The following is a 23,364-nucleotide window of genomic DNA, read 5'->3' as shown; positions in this document are numbered from 1 at the left end:
TGCCAAAAGAAACCACAAAGAGCAAAATTCTGAAAAGGTATCTTTCTTTCGATTGTACTCAACAGTGCTGATTTTTGAACCAAACTTGCTATATTTGTGAAACGTTGTGTTGTCCACTGCATGGTATACGCAATGCTTCTGCCGGCTCACACACAAGCACTGAGGTGCTTAGGATCAGCACGAAAAAATGTGTAAAGACAACTGATAATAAGTTTTTGTTATTATTATTATTATTTCTTTCTTTACTTTCACAGCCTGAATGAAGCTTGCAAAAATAGAAATGCCCTCAGAAGAGCACCTGTCTCGAGCATTCTATGCCCAGCGGTGCTCTGCTATGATCTTTCCAGGTTAGCGCAGCCAGATTCGCTATAAAGGTACGCGAGCTACCAAGGGGCCCGACCCATTGGATTTGGAGTTTCGCATGCTTTCTTCAGACAGTGGAAAAAGCATTTGAAATGAAGCTTTCCGAAAGAGCTCATTTGAGGTTTGTTTTGACACCCTACTGCTTTCTGGTCGAAACTTTTGAGTATCCCTAGCAGTTAGTAAGTTCACTATATTTAAAAGCAATTATTTTGGCTAATGATAATTTAAAAAAACCACCTCCGCTTATACTAGGTGACTGTCAGAAGTATTGCCTGTTTCACTTCTCTATTGTGTACCAGTATTTTTTTTTTCTTTATTCTTACTTCACTTATTTGAACGAAAGCATATTCGACGGAAGTTCGTCTGGTTGGGTTCTTGAGATAGTTGAGAGAAAAACTGACGCCAACCAATATTTTTAACTTTGTGCGGCTGCTACCTAAATTTTAATTCCAACCATCCCACTAGCCACAAGGGAACCGTCGTCTCCTCTCTCCTTAGAAGAGCAAGGTCAATCTGCTCCTCCAAAGCAGAGAAAAAAGCAGAAGCCTCCATTCTCGCCGACCTGCAGAAGAATGGCTACACACGTGGCTTTATTCAACGCGTTGGTCGCCGTCAAGCTCGGAGGACAGGGGGACCAGCCAACAATGAAACAACGAGACTTGCGCGCTGTGCTTCTATATGTGAGGGGAACCAGCGAGGCACTCGCACGCATTCTCGGAAAACATGAAATCCACGTGGCTCACAAACCTGCTTCGAAAATAAGCCGCTTCTTACAACGACCGAAAGACCGCGTCCCCAGAGAAAAACAACCGGGTGTCGTCTACAAAAATCCCATGCTCAGAGTGCCTGGCTTCATACATCGGCGAAACAAAAACCTCTATAAAAAAATAAGGCAACACAAAAATGACGTCCAGCTAATGAATTCAGAATCCAATCCCCTCGACGAACACTGCGAGCGCGCCGACCACCGGACAGCCTTCGAGGAGGTGAGCATCTTGGGCGTAGAACCAAACCTGTTCAAGAGACGACACGTGGAGTCATGGCACATCCGGCTCACAAGGGAGGCGATGAATAGGACTCCAGGAACGCTCCCCTCCGCGTACGTTAGTGGACTGCGCCACGTGCTAACAAAGGGAGAGTGAAGGCAGCAACCCGCTGCTACTGCTGGCACACTTTAGTCACCCCTGAAGAAGGGGCCGAAACGTTGGGTATAAAGTTGAAAATATTGGTTGGCGTCAGTTTTTCTCTCAACTATTACTTCAATTATGTGGCATGTGCTGTGTATGCAAAATTCCAGCGTCTATGTGAATGGCACAAAAATGATACCAGCTTGAAATCCCTTTTGTAAAGTGCAAGGGTCATCCAGTATTTAATTTGGCTAATTGGCATAGCAAGTAAAACAAAAGCTTCCAGTGAAATTCATGTCCTGGAAGAAATTATAACTTTTTGGAGCAGGGCTTAGGTAATTGTGAAAAGAACCTGTTTTACTCAGAGCAACACCTTTTAAGCTAAGATCCTCTAGGCAGCTATGAAGTGCCCTGTACTATACTGTAGAATGCTGTAGATGAATCTTGGTCTGTTAGCCCTCTCCTTTGTCGATTGTGAAAGGGGCAAGAAAGGTGTTTTAGACCGTTGACAGGAGGCATGAAAGGCCATGAATTAAATAAACAAGTTATTGCCCCTTATCCTTTCATATTATGACAGAAACACTGTGCTTGCCATGGAAGCTTTGCTAAAGAAAATTTCCGATGCAGTTTCCTTTAAGAATACATGCTGCTGATGTTGAGAAAAAGTCATTACACAGCACTTTACCCACGAGGTAAAAAGGTGTAGCTTCAAGCATTAGGTGGTCAATTTTTAGCTAGACCTAATAATTACCCCATGGGCAAGATGTGATGATGAAACTGAGTGCATTGAATATCAGCTCTGTGTGGTAGCTCATGCTGCCTTTTATCAAGTTAATACTGTTTCTGCATGTAGATTGGACAATCTGCAGAAGTGCACAATGAAAGTAACATATAACATATACTACCGCAGTATGCTACCTGTTGGTGGCAGAGAGATTACTGAGAAATCAGTTCTATTTGACATGAACCCCGTTAAACTCCACTGACTATATGTGTATAAGCCAGACTGTTACTTTCTTACCTACTTCATTCTGAATAGAATTTTTGCTATGGCCAGTCTCCAAGTGATTTTAAGCTATCACTGTATCATGACTGTAAGGTTTTAGTTATGGAATAGCAAGTGAAAATAAGCACTTCTCAAGGATATAAAACTGCTAAACTTTCTTGGGGGGCAAACAAGTGGTTCCTGTTTTGGGGGCTCTTTGTGTTGATCAGTCGATTATACGTCTTAAGCAGCAAAATGGCCTTGCAAAAGGCATTGCAGTAGGGTAGTCTAATACCCCTGTCACACGGGCACTTGTAAGGCCTTAGAAATTATGGTCCTTTGCCCCAAAGGCGCGTGACGCGCATCTACACGGCAAAGCGTCGAGACATTTGCAATAAAGTTCCGTAGCAATAAAGGCGGCCGTCAGCGGCCTTAAAGTTGCTTAAAGGAGCAACCCAGACGGCAGCGCCAGCTAGCGAGCTCAAAGAATAAAAAATTGACGCAATTTTTAGTTTTGAAACCGTAAAAAATATCTAATTTATCTTATTCAATGGTTAATTTTGCGTTACAGTGCACTTAACCGTAGAGGAGGCTATGACTAAAGACATCCACACTGCTAAGAAAGGACTTGAACGCTTTTCAGCAGCCGCATCGACACACACGTGCTTGCGCATCTCGCTTTGCTGTTTTTTCTTCGTTTGCTCTTTGTTGAGTGCGTGTTTTGAGTTTTCTTGTGTGCAGAAAGACACAAGCAACAAAGCACACTTCTCGAACACAACGAGGAGCCGAACGGAAAAGTGCGCCTACCGTGGTCGGACCGAGAACGATGAAAAAAGAAAAAGAAACTTTGTTTCAAAATATCCGTTTCTCACCGTCAGAACGCTCGTTTATTATCGTGATAGCTACTTTTTCCAACATAAACGAATGCACTCTTAGCTGAAGTGCTACCGTCTGCTTTAATTTCATAATGCTACTAGCGCCGCTTCACACACAGCGGTGACTTTTGGCATTCACGGAGGCCGCGTTCTAGCTCCATTGGATTTGCCGTGTAGCAGCGTCGCTGCTCCTTTTCGGTTTTCCTCCTTTAGTGCAATAAGACAACTTTACGGCAAAGGCCGAGAAGAAGTCCCGTGTGACAGGGGTATAACTTATTTCCTAAGAGCCTTGGTCTTGGGATAACTTACCAGTGGGATGTGGAGCACTATCTTCAGCAGGCTCCATCCCTGAGCCCTCGAAGTATTCCAGTGCATCCACTTGCTGGTGCTTTGTCTGCAAGAGGCACATAGTAAGCATTTGGTTAGCCTTGAATCCTGTGTACGCATAACCGGATGGTTAGGCACCAAACACCAAACTCTAGCAACCATACAACCATCATGAACCATGTGCCTACTCTTTAACTTCAGCTCTCTTTTCTAGTCAGCTAGAATTGAAAAGGAAAAAATCGTGCATAGAATAAATCACTAATTTTATTCACTGTAAGCTTTTGGCTCCTTTCTTCTAGCAGCTTCCGACATTAGCATTCTACTGCTGCTTGCTGTGTGTATGATGTTACCCAGCGCACAAGCATGCTTCTCAATAGGTTTAACTTTCATAGCTATTTTGTGGGTCTTGCTTGCATTGGTACAGTTTTTCTAGTTTGACAATTATTTCTGTTTTGAACATACATCTCTTTTTAAACCACTGCACTGATGCATTGGTAGCACAACTGGGCACACTTTCCAGTGCTAGATCTTCTCAGCTTTCTCTTCCTGCACCTTCACTCCCCTTCCCTGATTATTGTTGGCAATGCGGATTGATTAGAAAGGCAGTTCTGGCATGCATGCGCAACACACCTGTTTCTCAACATTGCATCATGGACGAAAACAAGCTGGGGACTGCAACAGAAGGCCGGCCTCTACAGATGAAGTAAGCCTAGTGAGGCAGTCTGTGTCCCCAGCTGGCCTGTTGCATTTATGGCCTCAGTTGTGAAAAGTATGGGGACAAAGCACTCTCATGTAGTGTGCATTTTCTGGTCTTGAGTCAAAGTGGGACACCTTCATCAGAATTTGTGCAAGGCTCACTTCTGAGTAAGCCATATGCCCCGCAGCATTGAACTACGAAGCGCTTCATTCTCTGGCTGTCAGTGGCTCCCTAGGCAGCACAGGTGATTGCACGAGAACACAATGCATTTTGAGCTATGAAGCTGTGAGGTGTCAGTGTCACCATATCCGTCACAGTGGCGAGGACACTACCGTAATTACGTGGTACATCATCCGATTATTGTTTCGTGACTTGTTTAAAAATTTCTCACTCCACCTGCACATCCTGCGCGTCTGTACACCTTAGTCAGCTTCGCCCCTGTTGGCGGAGTTCACGTCGAGCCGCCTAATTGGTTAACTCGTCGCGACAAGCAGCTGGCGGCCTTACCTCGTCGTCGTTTCGCTTCTTGCTCCCGCCCAGCCTCTGGTTCCGGAAATCCTCGGCAAGTTCCGAGACCTGTGCGAGCAAAGAGAAAAACAGAGACATAAATGCGCTTTATTATATAACGCTCCTGCAGTGCCGCCTCGTCCGCCGTGTCTGTGTGCACGGCGCGGCAGTCTATGCGCTCGGGGCTTAGGCTCCGCGTCGGCCGCGCTGATGAATGCAGATCCACGCGCCGCCATCGGCGGCCGCGCCCTAACGACCAGCGGCGCGTAATCCCTAATTAATGAAGTGCCCCTTTGGCCGTTGTAATCTTCAAGCGCCGTTATGGCGACGAAAAATCAAAGATTTACGCAGCAAAGCGCGCACGCCGCGACCCGAGCTGCAACGTCTACTGAATCGCCAAGGGGGGCCCTGCGACGCAATCTAGCCTGGGCGAAGCTGCAGGCTGCGTGCGAAAGCTGCGCCGGGCGAGCGCTCGGACAGCAGCGTGGCCCGTTCTACTCGGCAGCTCGCTCCCGGCCGGATTTGCGTAAGGCGGCTGGAAGCCGGCCGGTATGTGTGAGAAACTTCGGAGGTGTTGTTTCTCCACCTATCTTGGTCGTCCAGGGCTTGGCATCACCCATCTTTGAAACAGGCGCGGGTTGACAGGGTTTTTCACGCGAGCGACGGGCGCTCCCCCATCGCCACGAGAACTTCGGACTAAATTTCTGGCCGTGAGCATCTGGCGGTTCGTGGTTCCCAAGTTGTTGAAATTAAACTAACGGAAATAAAGTACACTGAGAGATAAAATGTATTGGCTAATCAAAAGCTAGCAAACTATAATTTCTGAGCGTTTCAAGAAAACTGCGCATGCATATATATATATACACACACACACTCCCATAAATGCAAGAAATTGGTACTGACAGTCAGAATCGTTCACTCCGGTACTGATTTGCTGATTTAGCAGAACGCAGCATGCTTTCTTTATCCGTTGCAGCAGCTGACGCTCCTGCCACGTGTTGAGACATGACAACAAAAGCACTGGAACAATAGCAAGGATGGCACAGGCACTGGCAGCGATTAAGCGTTTATTAACGGGCAGTTAAAGAGGTTTTAGAATTCGATGAGTTTAAACGAGCCGAATGTGCGAAACTTGCAGGTAAAGCATGCGGAATCTTTTTGCGCTAGCATTTGAAACGGTGACGTAATCGCCTACTAAAGCGGCGTCACAGCGACAAATTGGTTTTTGGGGAAAGGAAATGGCGCAATATCTGTCTCACATATCGACGGACACGTGAACCGCGTCGTAAGGGACGGGATAAAGGAGGGAGTGAAAGAAGAAAGGAAGAGGTGCCGTAATGGAGGGCTCCGGAATAATTTCGACCACCTGGGGATCTTTAACGTGCACTGACATCGCAAAGCACACGGGCGCCTTAGCGTTTCGCCTCCATCGAAGCGCGGCGGGTGCCACAGCTACAGCCAGATGCCGCAATGATGACGTAGGGCACGGCGGCGCTTAGCTTCCAGAAAAGAAACGCTTGTTTCAAGAACACGAATGCCATCGAAGGTGAAGCTCACGAAGCATTGTTTGGCGGCATCGGAAGACGCACGACAGCGTGTCGACGAAGGCAGCGGACATCAGAAATTTCGGCAACAATGACGTCACCAGGGGTCTCCCCGTACTCCTCCAACGCAGTGAGGAGAAGCCTGAACATCGTCGCGGTTTTAATCTGTGACGTCACCATTTTAAATGTTAGCGCAAAACTACTTTGTATGCTTTACCTAGAAGCTTCATAGATCTGAATTCTTGAATAACCTCGCATTCTCAAAAAAGTCCATTTCACTTTCCCTTTAATTAATAAAACCCTGGCGTTCTCTGTCACTAAATTCAGTGATTGGTCGAGAGTTGTGGCGTCATTAGACAGCAACGCCATCGCCTCAGCCGAACATCTCGCGTGTTTAACTGCCAGTCTCTCGCGCTGTGTTTTGGGTGACCGCCGTTTTGATTAAATTCCATCCGTGCGCAATGGATCCAGAACACACCGCTGTCGCATTGCCCTCTTAAAGGAGTATAGACACCTAACTTTTAGGCGCGTGTTGTCTTGTTTGTAATACTGCGTAAGTCATTATTATACATGGATTACCACCTGGTAATCTATGTATATTATAGATTACTTATCGGTCGTACGAGAATTCCTACGACCGCTAAATAATTTATAATCGCAGTTCTTGTGAAACTTGGTTGTTGGGGAAAGGAAATGGCGCAGTATCTTTCTCCCAATTCGGCGGACACCTGAACCGCGCCGTAAGGGAATTATTATTATTATTATTAAGGGAAGGGATAAAGGAGGGACTGAGAGTAGAAAGAAAGAAATAGGTACCGTAATTGAGGTGCTGTTTCGGTTTTGGTTTCAAAAGCACACAGTTACCGGGTTCGAACCCGACCGTGGCGGCTGCGCTTTTATAGAGGCAAAACGCTAGGGCGCCCGTGTGCTGTGCGATGTCAGTGCACGTTAAAGATACCCAGGTGGTCGAAATTATTCCGGAGCCCTCCACTACGGCACCTCTTTCTTCCTTTCTTCTTTCACTCCCTCCTTTACACTTGCCTTACGGCGCGGTTCAGGTGTCCAACGATATATGAGACAGATACTGCGCCATTTCCTCCCCCCCCCCCAAAAAAAAACAATTATTATTATTATTATTATTCAACAGCCGAATGAGGACTGTGACGTCAACGTGTGCTTACAAGTCACGCGAGACGTGAAAAAAGCTGCTTCCACATTCGTTGTCATTCCGGCTCTTGAGGAAGGCTGTCTTCAGCACTGCAGTAATTTAAAACGATGAAGCAGCGATTATATGGACGTTTTTCCATGCCTCAAAAAGCACTATTGGACGTCACAGCCATCGTTCGGCTGTTGGAACCGAAACAGCATGACAAAAAAATCGATTATAAATTATTTAGCGGTCGTAGGCGAATATCTCATAGTGATTCATGCGTAGTAGCATCTTCCGCATCATTGTATAGAAGAAAACATTCCACCAAAATTAGGCGTCTATACTCCTTTAAGGTGCGGTAAACGGCCCCACGATTTTTCTTTTTATGCGGCGCGAAATAAACGTGAAGAGGCGAGTTAAAGAAGAAGCCCTGGAAAGATAGGTTCTGTCACGCGACTGTGTCGAGGCTGAGTGCGCATGCCATTTTTGCGCCGCGCAGATTAAACTCTCAGTTGTTAGTCGGCGCCTCTGTCGTGCTTTTTTTCCCTGTGCATACCGTTCCAGCGTTACTGTGTTGCTTTATCTAACAGTGACGTCACGGCCACCTTGATGGAGTCCAAGGCATATCTTCCACCATGCACGTCGGGGCAGGTGGCGATAAGTGGATTAGAAAAACGCGCAGGTTTCCGCCGTAGTTCTGGTCTCAAACCTATATCGGCCGCTATGACGTCGGTGAAATTAACCAATGTATATTTAATACGTTCAGTTTAATGTCGGGAAATGTAGTTGACGTAATGCTACATGGATTTGATATGCTTTCGTGCCCTAGAGGGGAAATAAATGCACGAGTATTGCCTGTACCGTACGCGATACGCAGGGCAATACAGGGCTCGCACTTCTTTCTACGCTGCTCATAAGTGGAAAGTTTTCGGCAGCAAAAGAGAAAGAACAGGATGGGTACTGAGTGAATAACATGGGAGAACGAACTGCACAGGTAACCACGGTGCGATTACGTATTAAGGGACAATGAGGACCGATTGAAGTTGGCCTGTATGTCGATAGATTACCGCGTTCTAATGAGAATGAGGCCACTTTCCCTGAAAACGGGGCTTCTGTGAGCTGGAAAATGCCAGAAAAAAATGAACAAGACACCACAGCACCATCCGCATCCAATCAGCGATCACGGTGTCCATAAATCTCTCGACATCATCGTCAACAATACAAGTTTTAATCGAGTGGCGGGAGAAAAATATTTAATTTTTCAACTCTACATGCAGTATGTGTCACACTTAGCGGGAACACGGCAACACGTGGCCACCGCGCTCCAACCGCATGCGCGGAGAGTGCAGCCGGACGTACTTACTGCGCATGTGCCTTTGCCGCTGATTTTCGCCGGCTGTTGGAGGCAGCGCTTCGCGAAGCGCGGCGGCCACGCGTAACCGTGTTTCCTCTAATTATGGCACATGCTGCGCTTTGCTGCCGAACGAGCGCCAACAGAGGAGCCAAAAAAGCCAACGATCGAGTTTTACCCAGTGCTAAGTTTGTACGGAGTAATAATTACTTCAGTGTCTCTTTAATGCACGAAAACATTTATCAGTTGTGTCAAGAGTTCTGCGAGCCTCCCTCCACTCTGGTTCTTTCGCCGAACCTAGTAGTAGTAATAATAATAATAATAATAATAATAATAATAATAATAATAATAATAATAATAATAATAATAATAATAATAATAATAATAATTGGTTTTGGGGAAAAGGAAATGGCGCAGTGTCTGTCTCATATATCGTTGGACGCAGCCGCCGCGTTCGGGTTCGAACCCGGGAACTCCGGATCAGTAGTCGAGCGCCCTAACCACTGAGCCACCGCGGCGGGTTCGCCGAACCTAACGTCACGGGTTTCGTGAATATCGTGAATCTCATGTGCTCGTTGGATGATCCCCTCTTTCTTTCTGTTCTTTTTCTTTACTCAAAACTCGAAACAGCTGCATGCGTGACCAACGCTGTCGGACAGGCAACATAGGCCGCTAGCTCATTGATGGCTGTTGCTTATGGCTCTCACCACCTACATGGGATTAGTTTTCATGGCTCCTAAACAGGTTACCCACTTCGTCTTGCAGATTGTTGCGTTTGAGTGGCTGTGAAAGGGGGTCTCAACAATGATGCGATGCGCCTAGGATGCTAAAGGACGCTGCTTCACAAATATCCTCCAGCAAGAATTTTTTAGATGCGTTTTGTGGAAGCTGGGTTATATGTAGTCAAAATTTGAATTTCCGCGTCTTTGCGCCTTTCCCTCTCCTCTCGTCACTTTTTGCACGCTGAAATGTCGGCGCTCCTCCGCCGGCCCCTCGCACTCGCCCCCCTCCGCCGGCTGCCGATGCGCGAGAACCAATGCTAGCAGTCCGCTGCATGACGTAACCAGCGCTACATGACGTAACGAGTGCGGATGCTGACGTAACGAGCGCGGATTGGGGCGCAAGCCCAGCACCACAGGTCGCCGGTAGGCGCGGAATCGGGAGTTTTAAAAATTGTATTGTAAATTATCGGCTCGCTTTTGAGATCTTGTACGCGGCATGCACGCTCGTTGGCCTGTACTCTATATATGCCAGCATTTCATAGACAACCTCAAACACCCTTTTCAGAGAACCTTTAAGAATGGATAGGGAGAAGCCCTCCTTTCTGTCTTCGTCCCCCTGCCGACAAATTGTTCTGGCTGGCAAAATCCGCAGACACGTTCTTTTTTTTTTTCCTTCAGCGAAGAATCGATTTGTGCGTATATAATGGTACCACCCCTCCGAATGTTTCTCACAAATCCGTCCCTAATGTGCAGCTATCTGGAAAACCGCCCACTATAGAGTGCTGCGGGTAACATCGATCAGCTAGATATGCGGTAATCAGTTGGCTGGCTTTAAGTCGTCGTCATGACGCACATGAGGCGCCGATTTGCGGCACGTTTTTCCAAGTTTATGTTTGCTATCAAAGCGTGCGCCAGTGGCTACAAAACGCGGCGCGCTGAGGACCTTTGCGCATCTTATGTGAGAAGCATACCAATGCACCGTACGAATGCATCGGCGTATCTAGCGAAGCGGCAGACCTGAAGAACATTTTCCCAGCTCATGCAGGAGCTCACAGGTTGCGCACATAATGCTGCACTTAGAAGTTTGCTAGATTTTTTTTTTCACAATGTTGGCAAGAGTGCTGTCCCATTCTTATTAAAGATTTCTCTATTTCCCACTGGTTTCGCAAGATGCATGGACATTCGCGCAGCGGACAGGCGTTCATGACTACACGATACGATGAAGGCAGCGAAAGTTTGTGACGGAAATTCTACTGGCACCCCACCGATAGCACGCGATAGGCGTTTTTCGCTATAGGGAGGCTTAAGTGAAAAGCTTTTTGCGCTGCCAGTGTTTGCGCTGCCAGTGTTTATTTTGCATTTTCTTTACTGCTGTTCACCTTACTCTTCGTTTAAGCATCCGGCCGATGCATCTTGGACAGAAGTAATGCCGCGAAACTGTTGTACTACTTGTTTGTTCGAGTTCGAAGCCGTCGGCGCGCGGGAATACCACTTTGTTATGCGAGATGCGATCAGCGTCATCTGGAAGGACTGCAGCCAGGCGCAACTATTTCGAGATTATTCTGGGTTGTTGTAGTTGTTTTTAGCGCCTTATTTTGAAGGTTCCTTTTCGATGACCACCGAGCAAGTTTGTTCCTATCGGCGTCGCAGAATTCTTAAGTTTATTTGTGGCCGATTGTCACTTCAGTAACTAAATTACTGCTGAAATACTTCGTTTCATGTCTCCTTCACTGCTTATAATTTTGCAACGGAACAAATCAAACTTGAGTAAAAGGGTGAGATGTGTGGTTTGCAAAAGCACTGAGGTCGTCCTGTTGCTATTCGTGGGGACATTGAACGCAAATTTCATCATTGCACAAGCGACTTTGTAACTGTTCTGGACAAAGTTGCTATTAGTGGTTTATTTTTAAAAATAAAAAAATGCAATTTAATAGAAGAAAAGATGGACGCTGCAGCGACGCCAACCGCGTGTGCTCTTTCTGTACACAAATAGTTCAGCGCACCTGAATTGTCATGACGTCACGGGTTTGAAAGTGAAAATTCCACACCTACTCATTAAGTCTCATTATGCGCCCTGCTTTTTTATTTTTTATATATTTTATATATGTATTTATATAGCGCCCCTTCCGAGCGTTTTTCTGATTGAAATATGCGACTTTTGGAAGCGTAGTCCAGGAGGTGCGACTAGGTGTGGCGCATACCGAGGCTTATCTAAATGGTTTGGGGAACGCTTGACACATGCGAAACCGGTTCAGAAGCAAAACTGGATGGTTTTGCCAGCCAGGCCTTGAACGTTTGACATCACGTTATTTACACCACGGAGATGTCTATTCTGGAGTAGGGGGCTCGGAAATCCGCGAGCTCCTTTCTGCAGACAAGGTGCACCCACGCTTACCCGCGTACAGTGGACAGCACCTGCACTGATAACGCGAACATTCTGGCAGAGATATGCCTGGTCGGGAGGAGAATTGGGGAAAAATAGCGACACTCGACCAAATACTCGTAAGAGAACCGATGTTGGGATGCCGATCCGACAGATTCTGGTTTCACTAGCTTGGAGCCGGAGGCGAACGGGCTTCGACCGTTCTCATGGCGTCGCAGTTGCAGTGCAGCAGAGGCTGAGCAGGAAAAGGAAGGAGACTGTCATTTCTCCCCTTGATTTGGGCTGTTGCACTGCCACAGATAGTTGTCCGCGAGTATAGCGTGAAATCGCAGGTGATTGGCAAGTGCCTCAGTAAAAGGAGGTTAATCGCTACGTCATGGCAATCAGTCTACGCCATTAGTCCTGTTTACATGAACCCGATAGCGTCGCGTCGATTCGGGGGTCGTGTTGAGCATGGTCAATCCAACTCCACCAGTGCGTGTTTACATGAACTCTAGTTTAGCGATTCGAGACCGGTTCAACTGTAGCGACACCAAGCGTCGAGCAAGCAGTAGCAACCTACAAGATTGATGCACGCCATCGCTGTGTCGGAGGCGCGACGGCGCACGTGAAAAGCAAGTTCGCATTTATCCTCTCCCCTCTCAATAACCCTACGTTTCGACTCAACAGCGTTTAAAAGCACATCGGGACAGGTTGGACAGGTCACCTACCCCTTGCGGCGGAGTTGACTGGACCCGACCCGTAAACTCCCGACTCGGGCGCGCGTTTGCATGAACCCAGTACCGGTTTTCGGCCCGATAACTCAACAGCCAGGGTTGTTGGGTTCATGTAAGTGCCGCTATTGGGTCGAGGGCCTCTTATGAGGAATATTTGCAGCTGCATTCTTGACTTGTATCGACACCTGGGTTACTGCGCCCCTGCCGTGGACAAGGAACAGTGCTGTTCTCCCCCGCTGCCCTGAATAGGAAGACCCCTTCCTGAGTTTTGGCAGTAACAATGCCTTATAGGGTGGCTGCCAAGAGGGGAAAGGGGGGGGGTAGGTGTGGCCTTACATTCCACTTCCTTTCCGCACCAAGAGCTCGAGAAAAAAAACTCAGAAATCCTTTATGAATAGGGCCCAAGCAAGAAAAAAGCAAAGAGCTCAAGTCCGTCCAAGTCCTGAGTAGAAGCCTGCGCGCACGAACGCAGACAACCAAGAGGTTGGTGGTAGTGTGGTAGCGACAAAATATTCTGACGCCAGATGGAGCCACATCGCGCGTTAAATTTGGCGCGAAATTCAAATCCCCGCAGAAAATACATACTCAATTTTCAGAGCCTGTAAAACGCAAACACTAAGCTCGATATGGATGAAAATTGCGGCTTTACAATCAAAAAAGATAAAGGGATGAAATGTTGCGGACGAAATTCTGATATTTGGCTTAGTTTTTTCACGAGATGAGATGAAAGACCGACATATCTAAAAGTGCAATTTTCCTGGATATTTACCTCTGATTTGTGAAAAAACGAAGCTTAAAAAATTATATCTGTCTGCAACATGTCCTCCATTCATTAAAGAAGAAAACGCTGCCACAGACCTCAAGACAATCGAACCATTTTTAGACACGCTACAGCTTCTGAAAGTTCCCATGTATTTCCTATGGACACTGTCATTGGTGAACCCTCTTAATCGCGCTCATGTGTCTAATTGGCTGTCGTCCTACGGTTATTTCTGCTGATGAAGCGCAGATAAGATGACAGTGGCACGCTCAAGCGATGGGAAAGGTGACCACGAGAGTGCACTGTGCGCGCAAATGTCCACTGTTGGAAAAAGAAAGGGCCGCTGGGGTTCCCCCCCCCCCCCCCTTTTTTTTTCTTTCTCTTCTTAACTACACCAGCGCTCTCCCTTTCACGTCTTGCACACACTGCTCTAAAACTGCGAACAGTGTAGATTGGGCACTATCCAGAAGGAGTTGCCTTGGCGCCGTGAAGCTCTCACGGAAGCTTGGCGGATCGTCCCTGCTGGTCGTGGCGCCAACTTCTAATGGCGCGTGGCCTTTCCGTCTCCGACAGAGCGTCAGCTTGCACGAGCGCATCGACTGCACGATAGCCAATTTGCATGCAGTGGCCTCCGATTTTCGGCGGCGTTCGTTTCTCTTCCCATCCGACGCACGCGCGCACAGTCGCGGTGGGTGATGTGACGTGCGCCCCCTTTTGCGGGCAGCACACTGCCTGGCACTGCGCGTGGACGGACTTCGGGCGACGGATGTCACGGCCATCTGCGCTGTTCGTTGGGCAGACTTTATATTCCGACCCCTCCCGCCCGGTCCTTCTCCGGCGGCGGCACCCCGCCCGCCGCGATGCGGATGAATGGGGCGGGCCGGCAGCAGCAGCAAAAGCGGGGTCGGGGCGCGCACACCCGCCGCATGCGCGACCTTTGACGAGGTATCGGGGGCGAGCCGCGATTTCTTTTTTTTTTTTTTCTGCTCTCGCTTTGGAAGACATCTCGTTTTACTCTGGTTAGAACGTTTCCTGTTCTGCACTCACGCAGCTACGCTCCGGTGCGGGAGCGCTTCGCCCCTTCCCCCTCTGCCCCAGCCTGTTCCTCCTCCGTCGGGATTTGTCGGGAGCTCACGCGAAGGGCCCAGGGTGCGGCGGCTGCACCCCCCCCCCCCCCCCCCCCTCCCCCGCCGGAGACCCGATCGGTGGTGGATGGATTAACGAGAGCGCACCGCGCGCAAGGATGCGTGTGAGCGAGCGCGGACTTCGGCGACAGCTGCGTGCGTCAAAAGAAAGTACACAAGACATGCGCGGCGTTCTCGCTCTCCGCGTTATCCCGCTGCCGATTTCATTTTTCGCTGCGTCAGTCTTTGCGGCCTTCCGCGCTTTGCTTTTGGCTGCGTAGCTCCCTGCGTGTCTTTTTTTTTTTTCCTTCCTTCCTTTTTTTTCTGGACCGGACGACGCTGCCGGCAGCAGGATGCGCGAGGCACACTGCGGAGCAGTAATCGAATGAGGAGTGCGCCCGAATAATTGTTTTATAAGCGCGGGCGAGAACGAAGACAAGTTCAGAGCGTAATATCGCCGCGCGGAGGTATGAGGTATCATGCTAACGCGATTAGCCGTCTATTGAATCGCGCAGCAGAGATAATTAGCGTCGGCGATGTGATCAAACTGTCTCCGCAGAAACAAAGGGAAAAAGAAAGTGCGGAGCCCAGCCCATCTGGAGTGCCCCTCGAATTTCGCTGTCATGTTTTCGTTTTTTGTTGTTTTGTTTTGCCAACAGGAGCGATTCCTCGATATTTTTCTTCTTTTTTTTCTTTTTTAGAACCGTGCTGCCTGCTTCACCTCTCATAATCCTCTCTAAGTTCTTGCTAGCGCACGATACAAGATCGGGAACCTGTCCCTGTTAGCCCGACGTGCTTGCGCGAGAAAAAAACAAACGAAAATGCAACAAAGTGGGCAGAAGGAGCAAGCTTCTCATGACGTAATTAAGGCGGCTTTTTTCTCCCTTCCTCTTCTTCTCATGTTCATCGTGAGGAACGGAATTTTCCGGGGATTTCGTGTCGGTGTAGTACGATTGGGAGCTCTGGTACAACTCTGTCACTAGGAAACTGGCGGAAGGGAGAACAGAAACATGCGAGCGGACAGCCGATTTTCGCGACCGCTTTTTCTTGCTTCCTTTGTCGTCGCCTTCCTCATTATTCTTTCTTTTTCTCTCTCGTGCTCTTCTCACTAGAGCGCTGCTGCCGCGTAGCGTTAAATCCTCGAACACAGATACGCTTCAGAGCACAGTTTTGCGTTCCGTTATTACCAGCATGACGAGTGGTGACTACCCTGACCTTGCGCTCCAGGTGTGGTACATTGGGGAAAAACTTCAGAGAAGAGCAAGGAGCATACTGACGTCCGCCAGCCGCGTAGAGAGGATTCAAAGAAACGACTAGCACTTCATTGGAAACATCTCACCGCCACACGGGTAGTATAAGAATGAGAGCGGGCTGCCATTCGATGCTGCTGTGCACTAGCGAATGAATGTGCTACTGGAGGGGGGTTGTAGCTCGCTTGGCAGTTGGTTTTGCAGTGTGCACCGCCGCCGTAGTTGTAGCTCGCAAATGTACATACGCGAGCAGGAATGAACTACCTGACAGTTAATTCGTTAAGTTACTACGACGTTTCCAGGATCGTGTCTCAGTAACACATGCAATCTAACGGTGGCTGCTACTGCACGCATTGCCGTCGTTGTCCGCAGTGAGTGAAATGGCAGCGATGGTTCGCTGTTCTGGCCGCAGTGAATGCATATAATGTCGCTGGTTCTGTCGCTTCAACTCAGCGCCGTTGGTGGATGAGGCATCGACACCGCAACGGTGTGCAGCCCCTTCCAGAGATCGCCAGTCTGGCAGATGCGCTCGCGTCTTGTGTTGCGCCGGCAGGCAATGCTTCCTCACCCGCGGCTGAACAAAGGAGGAGCGCGCGCCTCCGCCTGCAACCCGACGAAGGCCTTGTGTCGCTTACTTCCGCCTTCGCAGCGGAACACAGTTCCGCATTCAGGAAGCAGCTTCCGTTTGCACACCGGCTAAGCTGCCCTTGGACGGGCGCGGTGCCGCGGCGTCCAGAAGGCGCCCCTGAAGGGGAATCGCGGCGGAAGCGGGAATGTGCCGAGCCTCTTCTCCCGACCGGAAGCGCCCAGGGATGGTCGAGAGCGCCGCTGTCGCCCGCCGATGCTGCGCCCTGTCCATTTCCGGCTTCTCCCGAATCCCCGGATTGTTTTCGAAGCGCGTCGCCCCCTCTGCGGCCACTCCTTTCTTCCAGTCTTTGATTCGGCGCCGTCCGGGCTCTTCTCGCGGCCGCCGTCAGCGATTCACACGCGCGGCGTTCGCTCCTCGTGCCGCGGTTCCCCTCCCGTACGCGTGCCGGACACGCTGCCGCTTCCTGCCGGACGAGCGCCGCTCGCGGGCCTGTCGCGACGTGCTGCGCGTCCGGCGCATGCCGTGGAAATCGGGCACGCACGCGGAATCGCTGTGGGACGCCCGGTGGCAGTCGCGGCTATCGGGCGTTGCACCGGCCCGCGCGACGGGCTCGTAGGGGTGCAGCGCAGAGCCAACCGGTTCCCCACACTGGCCGAAGGCTCGCGTTTGACCCCCCTCCCATTGCTGGGGTCCGTGCGTGTCGCGTGGATCACCGAATGGACCTCATAACGTCCGGGCCTGCGAGATGCGATGGCCATTTACAGGGTCTTGCACTGGGCAGGTGGCTCGTGCAGCTACGTCGTCGGTTGATAGGCTCCTGCATCCGGCCTTTACTCCTTTACTGGTTTTTGCTTTGCTTTAGGCGCGTGCCTAAAGGCACGCGTGCTGCAGGCGGCGCATCCCGCTGGAGCACTTGTTTGTGGAGTGGGAACGTTCGGATCGCCTTGTGGTCCGCATTGGTTCACCAGTGCTGCCGCGGACGCTCGTTCTTGCTCGTGGCTGCATCGCTCTCCACGGGTGTTGGGTGGCTGGCGCCAGTTTTATACTCTCAGATGAGTCGCACGTGCCGCAATCCACTGTCTTAAGGTGCGTTCCCTGTGGCTTCTCACGATAGTTTCAAGAATTAAAGTACGCTGAGTCAAATATAGCGTAAAGTGTGATGATATATGACGCTCAGAAGCGTTATACCTCTCTGTGTAGTCTAAATATTTCAGCTTACTTGGACCACGTACCGCCGCACTACGCTTGGAAATCACTCCTCTGCGGTCCGTTTCACACGATCCATGTTGGTAGCCAAGCTCACTCTCCAACTGGTTTTATCTGGAGCGCGACTTTCTCTCTCTTTCATCCGTCTGATTGCGACTACTCGCACAAAGGCGCTCAATGTTGCGCACTTCCCCCCTGGCCTGGGACAGCTAGTGCCAGCTGACACGACGGCTTCCCTCCTCTGCCCCACGGTGTCTCCCAACAGCGCACGGTTCAGGGTAGCCGCACCGCCGCGCGCGTTGCCAGCACCAGGCGGCGCGCGAGTGCAGTAGTGAGCCGGTGCTTGTCTTCGGGTCGATCATGGAGTACGTGCGCGCACTTGCATGCACGCCCGTCTACGTTCTACGCGCGAGGTTCGATAGCCACCGCGGTTGGCTCTCCTGTTGTGGGGCCTTCTCTGCTGGGTGATGCTGCTGCCGCGTGGAAACGCATTATAGATTACGCGCCGCCGCTTCGTTTTATGCCTTGTTGTGGCTGCTCTTTCAACACCCCTCCCACCTTTTTTTTTTCTCCTTCGCCACGCCTTTGTTTCCTTTTACTTGTTCTTTCCCGCCTCGAGCGTCGAATGTTTCTCGTTTCAACCAGTGCCTTTTCTTGTTGCTTTCCCGCCCCAATTGCTTTCAAGTTTGCGTTGGCGCAGTGTATTCCCAGTTTTTGTTTGTTTGTTTCCGAGGCAACGTACGCCGCTTCGTGCCACGGCTACGCGTGGAGGCTGGCGCTAGCTTGTCCCGGGGCAGTCTCTCGAACGCCGGGCTCAGGTCGTGCGCTGTGGCAAAAATAAACGGCATGCGCGGCATATTGCCTCTGCCGCTCGCTATCTTGCGTCCCTTCAGCCTCCACCGAGTGAGTGTCAAACGTGGCAAAATTTAAACGCGAGTGCGCGCTGACATCGATTTAGAAGGGTGGGGGCATCGCTGCGCTTTTGAGAGGTAGCCACTGCGTTTTATTTCTTCTTTCATTTCGGTGCCAGAGCGGATCCACACAGCGGTTCGGGTTGAGACTGCGTGATTTGCGCAACTCAGTTTCGGGCCGAGTTATAAAACGGGAACCGCTGCTGCCCCGCTGTCGTTTCGCGAACGCTATTGAGTATTCCTTGTGCAGTGTAAATGAAGCGTCGGAGCTTTCGCCACTCGGTGCACCAGAGCGAAAGCAACAGAGGGGAGATTGCACGTGTGCGGGGAGGGTGCGCGCAACGCGGGGGTGCTTGGGCCGCGTGCTGGCCGTCCTCCGGGCAGCGGGAACGGCGGTGTGCGCGGCGGCCGCCGGACGGCCGGCTTGACACGCGCCGACGTCCGGCGGCGACTTGTCAGCGGCGGCCAGGACACGTCCGGGGTCTTTCCGGCGGCGGGCGACGCCGCCGGAGACAGGCAGCTCCCCCCCCCCCCCCCCCTTCACGGCGGATCGATGCCTGTCGCGTCTCCGAAGGGGGCCGCCCAGATGGCCCTTGGCCAGCTGCGTTTTTCCCCCGCAGCACGCGAGCCGCGCCGGAAAGCAAGCTTGCCGGTCAGCTCGTCGCCTCCGTTCCCCCCACCCTTTCCCCTCTGCGCGCACCCCCCGTCGTCTTCGTGATGCGGCCGGAGGGCGGTCTTGGCGACGGCCCGCAGAGCTCCCCCCGGGGCTGCTCACGCCACCGTGCGGGCCCTCGACTTGTGTTTTCCGCTCGCGCCGCGCTCGTTTTGCCGCCGCCGCTTCCTTGGAGCAACGGCGGAGGCGTTCCGCTCCCGAATGCCGGCATGCTGGATCCGCTGCTAGGGGCTGCTTATTTTTTGATCAACTGCTATGTGCGGAACTTGGATATTCCTCAAACTACCGCGTCTCGTGAATCTGAAGAGTTCCCTTCTGTCAGCGTGCCGATTTTGCCCTTTCTGGCGGAGTTCCGAGTAACGCGATGGTGCTAACGTTTTCTAACTGCTGTGTGGCACTGTGCATTGTTGCACTGTGGCCATGCAGTTCTGTTTTTGTTTTGACCCTCACATTAATGACCTGCAAGATTTAATGTCTGCTGAACATTTGTACACTGTTGGTGCGAATGAAGTCTGTGAGGCGTTCGACTTTTTTTTGTTTTTACTCGTTACCCACTATTGTAATGCATAGTGCGTTTTTGTTTGTCACGGTGATGCACGCGTCACAGATCTCCAGGTGCAAAAGTTCAGTAGCGTCTTCTTCTAACGGCGAGCGTACTTCTGTCTAGTTGGTCACATTACGACCTCCCTGACGCCTGGACGCAGCGTAGACGGCTTAATTCCCGAGTTAGATGCGTTATAAGAAGATCACCGGCGAAGTAATGCCGCGACCCGACGGCCCGGCCCGCTTTTAAATCTTGTTGGGGCCGCGAGTCACCTGTCAGGCGGTGTTTGCCGATCGAACGCCCATCTCGGCGAGTGGTGGAGGACGTGGGAGGCAGACGCGTGGGAGGCTGTCGCCTACGCGAGCGAGTTTTCTCGCCGATGGCGTCCTGGCAAACAGGCGGGAGGCTTGATGGAGGAGCGAATGCGATCCAGCATGCGGATGTCGCGTTCGTTCGGCGCAGACGCGAACAAGATAAAGCGAGCGCGCGACGGGAGTGGAATGTTTGGCCACGATGCATATGCAAGTTCGCGCGGGGATCTAAGGATTTGCGCGGGCGCAGGCAATAACGCAACGCCGTCACGTGGGGATCCGAGGGAGGCGAAGGGATTAGAGGAGCGGGGACGAACGGGACACGTTATGTGGGTCGACAGCTCCGGGGGAAGGAGCGCGCGATAGTAATAACAAGGGGGGGGGGGGGGGGGTCTCCCTCGGCGCAAGAACAGAGGGGGCGCGCAAGATCAACACGCCGGCGGGACGAGCAAACGCCGGAGGCGTGTCAACGTAATACTCGCCAGTTGGATCCTCCACGTGGCTTGTCTCGAGTGGGAACTTCTTTGAGGCGCACGAGCCGGCATGGGGGCGCTGTCTCTTTCCTTGGCGCAGCGCTTAACGGTCGTCTCCGATGGGTGAACCCTTCCGGTGTGTTCTGTCTTCGGCTCGCATAGCAGCGTGATTGCTAGCGCTCAAGGGACGCTCCTCGTCTGACGCCTTCCCGTGCGCCTTCTTGGAGCGCGTGGAAGTCGCGACTAGTCATTCTTATCCCCGCGCTAAAGGGACGATCAGAGACGCTTTTATTCGAAAAAATCGATGATGTCGGCTATTCAGGAGACGGCCTCCTGCGATCTCATGCTCAGGAACAGCGCATTGTTTTCAACGTTACGAACGCAGTTTTTTGCATATTGCAACCATAACAATCAATATGTCCTCAGATCCCGCACCCTCAGGACGCGTGTAGTTTTCTTTTATATATTGTCAAAAACGCACCCCATTGGTTTTCCACGGCAGTCTCAACTGCTCGGCGAGAGCGCAGGGCAAGCTTGAAAAGCAAGATTTTTCTATACTTATTGGAAGGTTAGACCATTCCCATCAATGTGTTCACAACAGTATCTTACAATATTCCACAGTTGCTTCACAGTTAAAAGCGATGTCCGAGAAAGCTGGACTTGGAGTCGACGATTGCGTGCCATCACAATAGATTTTCCCGTTTTTTTTAATTATTATTATGGGGGGGCTTTGTGATGACGTAAGAGGGATGTCATTTTTTAAATATTATTATGGTGGGGAGTCTAGTGATAACGCAAGAAGGCTGACTGTCAGTGGAGCTACACTTTTCTTCACTCAATGCTGTGGATTTTTTATGTTTTTTTTAGCTTCGTGCAGCGCCGCCTTACGTTAGGCTGTTAATAAACCTTGCTCTGGTGTACCCAAGTTCGTTGACCCACAAATTTCTTGCTACGTTCTGTTAAAGAAAAGAGAAGCGAAGATTTCGACGTCTTTTTCTTTTCGATTCGCTGTGGCCTTCATTCTCTTTGGCTGTGGGACATGTTCATTTTCTGGCAGTATTATATTAAACCCCAGTAACTATACATGCCCATTTTAGAAAACAGCGGAAGTTGTTATTCGTTCCGTACAAAGTTGGGCGTGAGAGGTGGTGTGTTTAACAGAGCACTTCCTGGCACCTGTTTGCGGAAGCTGGATTCTAACATTTTCTGAGAAAAAAAAAAGTACTTTTCTCGTTTTCCGGCGTGTAGAAAAGATAGTTTTGCTCATTTTCGACCACGAGATCATCTCAGAATGCTTAAAAGCGAACACAAGGAAAATACATAGACAATATAGCATCACCCGCGCAGCTAGACACATTTATATTATATATACTCATCGTGACAATTTGGATAGTCGCATTAAATATATTTCTGCGCAATTCCAGGTGTCTTCAGGAATACCGTGCCGCCTTACCGGAAAAGGCGTCAGCGGGCCTTAAAAGGCCGGCGCCGCGACCCCTGGCGCCGGTTTTAGCTTACAGCCCGGCACCCAGCGCTCGCCGGGGTGCCATCAACGGTGTCGGTCTCCCAAACACTATAGTATAACATGCAGTTGTCAAGAGGTGGATGAATTCGTCTACTGCAAGCGCTCTCCCTGCTCCTCGCAAATAGCAATGTCATTAATGTTTTTGTTGCTTAGCTTTTCGCAGGGGCCTTATTTGGCGACTGCCTCGCGAGTGTTCGCCTTCGTGCCAACCTGACTTGGCCTCGTGGTCGTACCACTACTGCTCCGCCTTTCCGTGCTTGCTCTTTGCAGATGCGCGGGAACTAATAACGAAATAGCGGCGAAGCACAGCTATACGCGGTCGCCAGTGCAATTGGACAGGCTGTCCCCCTGCCCGCCAGTAATCGCGCGCTTTGTCATGCGTTTGCGGTACGCGAGCCCCGTAACAAGCGGCGGGGGCCAGGACCTCGCCCTCTGGCGCCCAGCCGGTACAACGGGCGGCCTCCTCCAGAAAGGGTCTGGCCTGTCGCCCGCGCAACGGCCCGCCGGGGACCGATCCGTCCCACTTATCCGAACGGCAACGAGCGTCGCGCCGATAGGCCGCTACTTCCGCGCGCTCGATACGGGCGCCCCCACGTAAGCGCTGCCCGGAAAGACATCGCCTTTAAAAGCGGCTCTAGCTACAGCGTGCGGCCGAGTCCTCGTCCCCCCCTTTCCGCCCGCCTTCCTCCCCTTTTTGCCCTGCCGGCCGCTTCCTTCGTTCTTCAACTCTTTTTTTTTTTTTTCCGATCCCGTGCGGGTGTGCGCGCAAGAGCGAGCCGCGTCATTTCTCAACCGTCCCCCGCACGGCGGACCATTGCATCCAGTGTTCGGACGGCGGCGCTGAGGGTCCTCGCAGACCCGGGGCTTGTTTTCCGTGCGCGCTGAAATATATGGCCGATCGGGAGGCGCACTTGCTGGCGACACCATTTACAAGCTGCAAGCGCGAGGCTGCAAAGTGGTCCCCCTTATACGCGTCCCATGTTTCCTGTCGGCGCTGCCCTGGTGTAAACAATAAAAAAAAAAGAAATCTTGAAAACAAAAATTTTTCTTTTTACATCCCGGAGTTGCGTTATACCCCGGGTATACCCGGGCGTAAGCTTTCAGTTACTTTGTTCCCCGTTTAGGGTTATCTGCTTAACGCGTACATGTGCCGCATGCATGGAAGTCCCTGCGACAAGCCACATTCGTACGCTTTGGTTGGGCGCACGCAGCTATGCAGAGGACGTGCAAAGGTTGCTTTGCGAACAAAGG

General features: G+C 50.9%; 1 protein-coding gene and 1 pseudogene across 5 annotated transcripts in view; one reads left to right on the top strand and one right to left on the bottom strand.

The window, feature by feature from the left end:
- Nucleotides 1–23,364, top strand: part of LOC144114520 (uncharacterized) — a 436,123-nt gene that overhangs the window by 81,111 nt on the left and 331,648 nt on the right. The window lies entirely within an intron of this gene.
- The window catches only part of LOC144114521 (uncharacterized), a 50,413-nt pseudogene that overhangs the window by 7,354 nt on the left and 19,695 nt on the right, over nucleotides 1–23,364 (bottom strand). The window contains exons 2-3 of the transcript XR_013311046.1: nucleotides 4,882–4,950; nucleotides 3,660–3,744 (exon numbers count right to left, since the gene is read on the bottom strand). The product of XR_013311046.1 is annotated as an uncharacterized LOC144114521 (transcript). The remainder of the gene's footprint in view (nucleotides 1–3,659; nucleotides 3,745–4,881; nucleotides 4,951–23,364) is intronic.

The sequence above is a fragment of the Amblyomma americanum genome, chromosome 1 (assembly GCF_052857255.1).
Source record: "Amblyomma americanum isolate KBUSLIRL-KWMA chromosome 1, ASM5285725v1, whole genome shotgun sequence".
NCBI classification, from domain to species: domain Eukaryota; kingdom Metazoa; phylum Arthropoda; class Arachnida; order Ixodida; family Ixodidae; genus Amblyomma; species Amblyomma americanum.
This window is presented reverse-complemented; position numbering and strand designations above follow the sequence as displayed.